Source organism: Ipomoea triloba, chromosome 8 (genome assembly GCF_003576645.1).
Source record: "Ipomoea triloba cultivar NCNSP0323 chromosome 8, ASM357664v1".
In the NCBI taxonomy this organism is placed as follows: domain Eukaryota; kingdom Viridiplantae; phylum Streptophyta; class Magnoliopsida; order Solanales; family Convolvulaceae; genus Ipomoea; species Ipomoea triloba.
Genome location: NC_044923.1, coordinates 15305405 through 15316224, shown reverse-complemented (window position 1 = coordinate 15316224; position 10820 = coordinate 15305405).

Sequence of the window (10820 nt, the reverse complement as noted above, 5' to 3'; positions counted from 1 at the left end):
CCTGCGGTACGAAACAAAAAAATGCAAAAAATATTTAATTACATACTTACCGACGTACGTTTTGTGTGTTAAAATCGGACAAAAATCCAAACACAACTTGTACTGGGTTACCATGATTAGGATTGATTAGGATTCCTTAATATATGGGAATTATTATCTTCCATTAATTTCCTTTATTATAGATCCTAATCAAATTACTACTCTATCCTTTTCTTTTAATTATGTCCTAATATAAATTATATTCTAATATCAATCATAACCATTCATTCCAATATTTTAGATGGCTGAGATGGAATCTCATGATCTCATCTTATAGGGTGATCTCATTGGATCCAGCCCATATATATATATATATATATATATATATATATATATATATATATATATATATATATATATACACATATATATCTCATGTAGGACCCATTTTTTATGCTATGCCCTGGGCCTATAAAATGATAGGAACGGGCCTGAAACTATCTTTTGGCTATTTTGATGAGTGGGACTGACAGACGTATCAACTCCAAGCTCTTGGCCATTAGAGGTAGTGTTTAAGTTAAGTTATAAACTAGTAATGGAATATAGTTAGCATTATGCTAACATTAAGAGATCTCTACTTAAGGCATAGTTAGCATTAAGGATCTTAGAGATCATAAAGTGTACTCTTTTGTACAATTTGGATGCACTACTACAGAAAACACATTTAACGTCGCCTAAATAACGTCGGTTTTTTAAAAAACCGACGTCAAATATTTACGATGTCGATTTTACTAAAAAACCGACGTTAAATAAATTTTAAAAAATTACGATAACTATACGACGTCGGTTTGTTTCAAACCGACGTCGTACATATTTTATTTGTTTTTTATTTTTTTTTAAAATATAAAACGACGTCGGTTCTTCTAAAGAACCGACGACGTTTTTTTTTTTTTAAAAACAAACGGCGTCGGTTGTAGCTACAACCGACGCCGTAGAGCTTTTATAAAGTACCGTTCGCACAGTAGATTTTCAGATCTGCGTTTTTCTTTCTATCACTTTTCGTTCTTCTTCTTCGACTAAGGACCGCAGCCACCGGCCGGACTTCCATCCTTGCACAGCCACCGGCCGACGCACCTCCACCGCCGCCCCGCACGGCCACCGCCTCCCCGCCCAGCCACTGCCGGCCCGCCCAGCCACTGCCGGCCCGCCCAGCCACCGGCCAGCTGCTGCTGCCAGCCACCGCCCCTTCCCGTGACTCCGCCGGCGGTAAGCTTCGTTTTTTTTTTTTTTTTTTTTTTTTTTTTTTTTAATTTCGAATTTCGAATTATTTTTTGATACATTATGAATTTTAGAAATTGTTATATATTTTAGGAATAATAATGCATATTAGGGCTTATAAATTAATAATTTCGGATTTTAAGAAATTATTGTCTATTTTAGGAATAATAATGCATATTAGGGCTTATAAATTAATAATTTCGAATTTTAAGAAATTATTGTCTATTTTAGGAATTATAATGCATATTAGGGCTTATAAATTAATAATTTCAAATTTTAAGAAATTATTGTCTATTTTAGGAATTATTTATAGTATATTTCGAATTTTAGAAATTATATTGTATTTTAGGGCTTATAAATTAATAATTTTGAATTTTATGAAATTATTGTGTATTTTAGGCTTTATAAATTAATAATTTTGAATTTTAAGAAATTGTTGTGTACTTTAGAAATTATTTATAATATATTTCGAATTTGAAGAATTATAATGTATTTTAGGGCTTAAAAATTAATAATTATGAATTTTAAGAAATTTTTTTGTACTTTAGGAATTATTTATAATATATTTGGAATTTTAGAAATTATAATGTATTTTAGGGCTTATAAATTAATAATTTCGAAATTTATGAAATGAATGTTAATATACTTTGATATTTAGGAATTATTGTTAATGTTGTTTAAATTAATAATGTTTATTGTATTTTAGTATTTTAATAAATTGTAAATTATTTTGAGATTGTTTAGAATAGTATTTTTATAAAATAATATCAATTTACTATACTAATTTACAAATAATACTTGTAGGTAATTAGTTAGATTCGAGATTTGTTTACGAACGTGGATAACTCTGTGGTGAGGTAAGATTTTTTCCTATTTTTATTTATGCTTTAGCTTTATATATTGCATCCGGTGATTAGCCACACCGTGGTCTATGTTCATTTATGTTTTGGCTTTATATATTGCATACGGTGATTTGCCACACCGTGGTTTATGTTTATTTATGTTTTGACTTTATATATTGCATCCGGTGATTAGCCACAACGTGGTCTATGTTCATTTATACTTTGGCTTTATATATTGCATCCGGTGAGATTTATGTTAAATACTTGTTGTTTATTAGTGTTATTGAATTGTGAGATTTATGTTGAATATTCAATGTTTTATTAGTTATTGTAGTATACTTTATTAGTTTGATAAGTTGTGATGTTTATTAGCTTTGATTAATTGAGAACTTTATTAGTTTGATCAATAGTGAATTATAAATGTTAATTTGTTACATAGGTTCTGAAACTTATGTGTGAATTGGAAATATACTGTACAGGTTTTAGGTAGATTCGTAAAATATTTTTAATATTTTAAAAAAAATAATAAACGACGTCGGTTATTTCATATTAACTGACGTCGTTTATTATTTTTTAATTTTTTTTAAAGAAACGACGTCGGTTTTTTAAAAAAACCGACGTCGTTTCATATTTTTTATTTTTTTTTTTAAATAAACGACGTCGGTTTTTTTAAAAAAACCGACGTCGTTTCATATTTTTTTTATTTTTTTAAGTAAACGACGTCGGTTTTGTTAAAAAACCGACGTCGTTTCTTTTTTATTTTTATTTTTTTAAAATAAACGACGTCGGTTTTTACAACCGACGCCGTATCATTTATATACAACGTCGGCCAGATCAACGTCGATTTTTAACCGACGTTAAAAGTGCTAAAAAACCGACGTTAAAGGTGTTTTCTGTCGTAGTGATGATTTTCTCTTTTAAGTTGCGCATATATATTTTATTTTGAGAAACATATCTTAAGGTACCAAGAATAAACATTGGGTTTGTTCATAAGGGACTTAAGTTGGGGAAGTAAAATACGTGTAATTCATAGAAGATACTAATATGTCAAATAGAGGACATATCACTATGATTCATGTGTTTTGTTTCTTGATGAGAGTTGTGCTAGTACTTGCACCAAGTAGAAGACTGTAAGACTTTTCCCATACAATATATTATATATTATGGGCCTTAATTGTGTGGTACAAGTGGATTAGGCCCATTAAGTAATAGGTTGGATTGGACATCTAAGTTTAGTCCATATTCCACCATTATGCCTATATAAAGCTTATATTGATGGGATGCAAGATAGACAATTATATAACACCTAAAGTTATGGTATTCATACTGCTTAGAAAATACCAGTACACCATCTAGGGTTCTGAGTCATGTGTGAGACAGAACGGCTAACACTTTGTAGATCTAGGATATCAACTATGGCTAGAGATCAACACGATTTACGGTTCTGCTATTACGGGGTTAGATTTTTCGTAGATTCATTCTATATGCTTAGATTATATTTGGTTAAACTATATTTTTGATCAAACATCCCTATGCTTGTAGATGCACTGAATCACTGATACCAAAAAAACTTTTCCAATTCCCACGTCTCTTTACGTTACCACTCCCTATGCTTTAAATGTTGGCTCCCTATACTTTACCACTCCTTATGCTTGTAGAGTTCTAGATACACTAATATCAGGTCTATCATCTTTGTTTTTCTGGAAAAAAATATCAAGCATCATCTATTCATCTCTCCATCTTTCTAGTTTCTACTACTACTAGAAAGTATCCCTACTGGTATTGGTACTGGTGACTGGCGACGGGCGAAAGCAACCGGCGAAGGGGCTTGGTCAGACTACTTCGGGGAGGGGGGGGGGGGGACTGCTTCTCGGTTCTGAGTTCTAATGACTGATGACAGTGATGAGTTTGCGAAAAAAAAGGGCGAGAGAGGGGTTGAGATGGTTTAGTTGACTAGACGGTTTAGACGTTGGGCGCCGCCTAGCGCCTAGGCGGCGCAATTTTTGCAACATTGGTCACAAGGCGCTCATAGTGACAAAGAATATGGACCATGGTAGGCGATTCGGATGAAGATAGGTGGCCCGATCCAATAAGGTGACCTGGACCAATGTAGGCGACCCAGGGCAGCTAGCCATTCCTGCCCTGAAACCCATCTCCAAGCCCAAATTGGTGGACCTTGACTTGGTCTTAGGACCCTTCACCATTTTCAGACATTTGTTGGATTTTTCTTTGTATAAATGGTCATTATCTTGGTCTAGACAATCCATGTCTTATTCTAACACACCATCGTTTGTAGTATTCCTACATCGATCCAAGAAATATTATTACAAGAGAATAGAGACTAGGAACATGAATCTATTACCACTACTAATTTTGCACATAAGTTTGATTTTACCAATCAAATTGAGAGTTCGTTCGTTCATTTGTCTAACTACTACACCTATGACGTCCAGAGCTAGACATGCATTTTAACCATTCATATGTCTTAAAGAACTTATTCAAACAATTAAAACTCACTAATAAGCTTATAATTATAATAAGAACTTATAGAATACCCAATTTAAGACCCAAATAAACAATTCAACAAGAGAGTCAAATCATTTCTCCATTTATCCTATAAAGCATGAAATTAAATGGCATAGCATATACTCAAATTATCCTCTCGAATATATTAAAATAACATAGAATAAAACACAATTAGACTGGTTAAATGAAAACTTAGATTATTGCAGAATCTTCATGGTAATTTTAACATGCTCCCAGAGAAAAACATTAACTGTATATAATAATGATTTCAAGATGAATTGCAAATAAGATCAACATACTGCCCACAAACCAAACAAGAGTCAATCAATTCCTTACTCTCATAGGTGAAACATCAATTCCATACATCTCTTGAAAGGTTGGATCCTAACCAAACAAGAGTCAATCAATTCCCTATTTCCACAATCACATTCATACTATAAGCAATGCAAAATCTAGATTTAATAATTCAATTCATATAAGCATTCATACGTAGCAATTCAATCTAAATCCTAAATGATTTAACTACTCATAATGAAATTGAAGATTAAAACAATTGGAATAATAATCAAAGAATGTAAATACAAAAAGGAAATTGAGAATTGCAAGAATAAGAAATAGGAAATCTTACTTGATTGAATTTGTACAAAGCAAATCTGAAATTGAAGTTTAATGCGTAATTACAATATGAAATTCTTCCTAAATCTTCTTCAAAAGTAATGGAATTACAAAGCATAGATGTTCTAAAGTGTTTGTAGAGATAAAACCTAAAAGAAGACTTAGAAAAATTGAAAGATAAACTTTAAAATAAAGCCTACTCCTATTTATACTATTACATTTGCGCCAAATAAGCCGCCTCCAGGATGCCTGGTCATGATGGAGGTCACGGCGTGACCTTCATCGTGACCAGAATTAAACCCTGCTGGTCCTAAGACGTCACACTACAAGTCACGTCGTGACCTACAACGTGATGTTTGGGATTTGCAGCATGGTGAGCTTGTCACGCTGCAGGTCACGTCGTGACTAGCAGCGTGACACATGACCATCTGAAGGCTAGCCAGAGTGTCACGCTGATGGTCACGGCGTGACCCCAGCGTGACACCCTCCCGGTGGCATTTTCTGACTTTTCCTTCGCTCCGATTCTCCGTTGATCCTTGCCGTGCATTTGCCCTTCCATTTGCGAACCAATTTGCCTCAATATCATCCCGATTTATCCTCATTTGAAGCTCTTAGATGCCTAAGTTCCAATTTCCATTCCTTTAGCCATGAACACGTGAAATAAGCTCTGTTCTTGCACAAACATCTAACATTCACTTAGAAATTAGTACAATTAAAGCATATTTATAGGTTAATTCACAGCTTATCAAATCTCCTCAAACTTAAACTTTGCTTGCCCTCAAGCAAGACGAAACCAAGTTAAGCAAATTGAAATACCAGGCCACTTCAAAAGCAATCACACAACTATATATATCAAGTAAATAAGCTATGCACAAGAAATCAAAAATATGTTGTTCATCTTCCTATTTTGTAAAGTTGGAAAAGTGAGTGTGGTACCCTCAATTGGCTCAAAATGTACGGACCCCCAAAAACCCCAAGGTCACTCATTGTTTTGCATGGTAAACCCTCTCAAACACATTAATTCACAAGCACATGGGTTTGATTCAATCCACAATTTTCATAGGCCTACCAAGTTGAGCCCACTGTTGGGAACAATGTACACATCCTTTCCAACTTTGCCGCATTTGGCCTCAAAAACCCATTTAAACAAGCGTGATAGTGTGACACAAGCCTCTTCACGCGTTTTGGCTTAGCGTGAGAATCTCTCCATTTTCTAATCATCTCTAGGATACCCCGTTGAGTCAATCGCCTTCACGTAGAGCTCTACGCTTTTTGAGTCTGTGCAATGGTTGCCCGAATCCTACGAGCTGGCTCACCTCATGTTTTTCCCTCTCAAGCAAGGATAACTTAAAGTCTTTTTTTTAGCTTTTCTATTGACTCTTTCTTTTTCAACCCCTCATGCCTTTTACATTTGTGGGAATAGGGAATCACACAATCTCGCGAAAAATGAAAAATCTCTCCTTTTGCCTTGTGCCACACAAAAAAAATTCAATTCCAGGTCATACCACCTTACTTACCACAAACCTTATCGTATGCACTCCCATTTCGAGAGATCTTTAACCGAGGTCTATGGAAATTGCGTATTGAACCACAAACAAGTATGCAAAATCAAAAGTCTATTTGGATCCTATGCAAATCTCACACGGTATAGCGGTGGTTTCCAAACATTTTCAACCAATTGAGCCTACAAAACCCCATTTGTCATCAAATGCAGGGTAGAAGGAACACCAAATCCAAGAATTCAAATGCACATCCTACCTACCTAATCTTAACAAAAGTATGATCACAACGAAGGTACATGGTACTCACAAGAATCTCAACCCTCCCCATATTTAGACCTTGCTTGCCCTCAAGCAAGACAAATCATTAGGAAAGTGACTAGTGTGAGGGTGGGGACAAAATGAGGTAGGGCATGCAACAATAAAACAATCATATTAATGAGCCAAGGTAAAATAATCCAAGAATATGGATTAGAGGGTGTAGGACTCCCTTAGAGTGATAGTCGAAAGAAGTGAATTGTTTTTCCACCAAAGTTCCGCCTTCTAGAAGATCGCGAACCATCAAGAGATTACCTATCAAATGTGAAAGAAAAAAAATAGATCCAAAGAACAACAATGATAAAATTGTCAATCCACCTCATTTTTTCTTCACAACTCCCATGAAAAACAAAATCCCATGTACTATCAAGGATTTGTTTTCCTGAGAATTCATTTTTCAATGGATAATGAATTCTGTGAGCAAAAAACCAACAAAATATTGCAGCGTCAATTCCCATACTACAATGGATTACAATGTCATATTTGTGGACAAATTTTTATATGGACCATGAATACAATGTACATTTTTAATATACTAAAAATATATTATTTGTGTACTGAATTTATATTATTTGATAGCATACAAAATAATATACTTTTAGTACTTAAATAATGTACTTTACGTACACAAATATGTACTTTTAGTATATTAAAAATGTATTTTTGTATTTATGATCTACACAACTGTGTGGACCATGTTCCATGGAATAATGATTGATATTTGTGATGACTAATGACCAATTTTCAATTTTGAAAAAAAAAAGTCTAACTAGATATTTTTAGGTCATTTTCTTTGATCGTTATACCATGGACTAGGGTCCACAGTTTGGTGACGACGATCGTTTGTTGTTCAATTCGAGTTATAATTTTTTCTTTTTACTATAAAGCATGTGTATGTGTCTTGCGTTGTCAGTTTTTATGTCTTATGTTACGTAATTCTGTAATAGTAAGAATTTTGTACCTGGAACAAATTAGTAGTTATGTAACACACAACATATTGTGTGTCTTATGTTATGAGTTTATGCTTTGTATTGTGAAATTATGTGCGTATAAAACATAAATTCTCCACCTAAATCATATTTGAAAACAAGTGAATATATATAACATGTGTATGTTTATGTGTTTTGTGTTTCGCGTTTTTGTGTCTTGTATTATAAAATTTTGTACCTTAAGAGTATCAATTATATATGTACCTAAAACAAATTAGTAGTTGTATAAAATAAGTAAATGTATAACATGTATGTGTCTTACGTTGTGAGTTTTTGTGTCTTGTGTTATGAATTTCTGTAACTTAAGAATATGAGTTCTGTAGTTAGAATAGATCAATAGTTGTGTAACACACAACATATTATGTGTCTTATGTTATGAATTTATGTATTGTGTTGTGAAATTCTATGCATATAGAACATAAATTATCTACCTAAATCAGATTTTAAAATAAGTAAAATATATAACATTTGTATGTGTCTTGTGTTGTAAGTTTCTATGTCTTATGTTATGTAATTCTGTACCTTAAGGGTATGAATTTTGTACATGAAATATATTATTAACTATGTATAAACATGAGAAACAAGAAACTGAGAGTCCGTTAAAATTTAAAGATCAAAACGACGTCATTTTGATCCATGGTCCACAATGCTATGTGGATCTTGATCCACGATATAAATTACCCATTTTCTTCCTAGGCCCAATTATAATTTTTTTTTAAAGGTAAACGTAGCTATTCCATTAATTCATAACATAAAACGTTTACATCAACGATCAATGAAATGGTAAACCATTCCTTATAGTCAGACATAGAAACAACTTTTCTAACTATGCTATAGAAAACTTGAATCACAGACTGTTTCATAACTAGGAAGCTATGTTCCTTCAAGGAGCTTACAGCTTCATCAAAGATCTGGGTCTTCATCATCATTCTTTTTTTGCTCGCCCAGGATAAGATTAACACTTGCCGAAACCAAACTAAACGATTTATGCTAATGATAATGAAAAGCTCGTGAAAGTAACGAGAGGAAAAAAACCCGTGAAAGTAACGAGAGGAAAACACAATAATAGAGAAAATAAAAAGTGGTAAAGCCAAAGTAGGGTTGGGAGTTCAAGACTACCAACACAAACCCCAATACATACCTACTATTATTTTATTCAAAGGGAAAGAAAACGGAAGAAGAAGATCTGTGGCGGTGGTCGGAGGCGGACGGAGCTGCGACGGTGGTCGGGGCGGAAGAAGAGCGAGAGTAAACGTAGAAGGTGACCAAAACCGTCGGCTCAAAGCTCCATTAGAGCTCCGGCCGGAGGCCGACGGTGGAAGCCAAAGTTGAGCAGCAGAGAAAAGCTTTTTGTTTTAGAGAGAAAAGGGAGGCAGCATTAGGGTTTACTCTACAATTCTTCTCTGCCAGCAAAAGTTTTTGGCCCAATTATAATTTAATTGGTTAAGTTTGGAAAATTATTGTGTGGACCATGGTCCACATAGCTGTGTGGACCATGAATATAAGATACATTTTTATTATACTAAAAGTACATTATTTTTGTACTGAATGTACATTATTTGATAGTATATATAAAATAATGTACTTTCAGTACATAAATATTGTACTAAAAAATAATGTACTTTATGTACAAACATAGTGGCCCTGTTTGGTAAATGGCTGTTGGCTGATTGGGTTGGCTGTTTGAGTTAAAAGGTATGATTTGTTAATAACATTAGCTGATTGTAAAAAGTTGTTTGATAGATTGGTTGTTAGCTGATAGCTGTTTGGTATAAATTTTTTTCTCAAAAAGCTAATTGAAAATGCTGATTTGAGTAGCCTTTTGAATTTTAGTATTTTAAAGTTACAAAAAGCTTATTAACCAAACAACTAATAGTGATCAAATAAGCCAAAATTGGCTGATAGGCTGATTATTTACCAAACTGGGTCAGTGTACTTTTAGTATATTAAAAATGTATTTTTATTTATGATCCACACAGCTGTGTGGATCATGGTCCATGCAATAACGATTGGTTAAGTTTTGGTTGGGCTTAGTCTTTCATTGTGCCCAATAATAATTACATATCTTCAAGCGTGAAAAATCCAATAGAGTTAAGTGCGATCACATTAAATTCTTGAACCCTATCAATCGAGAAAGGGGGAGAAGAGGCATATCTCATTTGTTCTTGATGTAACAAGAGGAAACTAGCAAAAGAGGTCCCTTATTTTTTTTAGAGGAAACTAGCAAAAGAGGTCCCTTATTTTTTTTTTTACTTTTTTTTTTCCTGTGCTCAACAAGACTTTTTGAGGTAATTTATTTAATTTGTCTTTTGTTGCTAATTAAAGAAGAAAAACTTTCCTTGTTAATTTCTAGTGTAAATTCGAAGCTCGAATCGGGGGCATTAACGATAGAGAAGGAGATTGAAATTGCCAAGGTTTTCAAGTGGGTGTATTATGATGATTTTAGGAAGATGATGTCCTATTTTATTATTCATTTCCCTTGCAAATTTCTGCTTCATGTGTCATTCATGGATGCAGTGAAATGTATCGTTTGTGCAACTAATAGTCATGGAGATGGTGTAGCTATATGCTTGATGCTCAATACAATAGCTATCATGGTGCTAGTTATTTGATATAATTGTATAGAAAATACATTGATGAGATTGTTGAGTCAAGTTATTTTGACATATGTACAATCATTGAAAAACCTATTTATTACACTGATATTCTCGATCTGATTGTCACGTTGTTATAAATTGTTTGACACAAATGCTAAATCTATTTGTAAACAAATT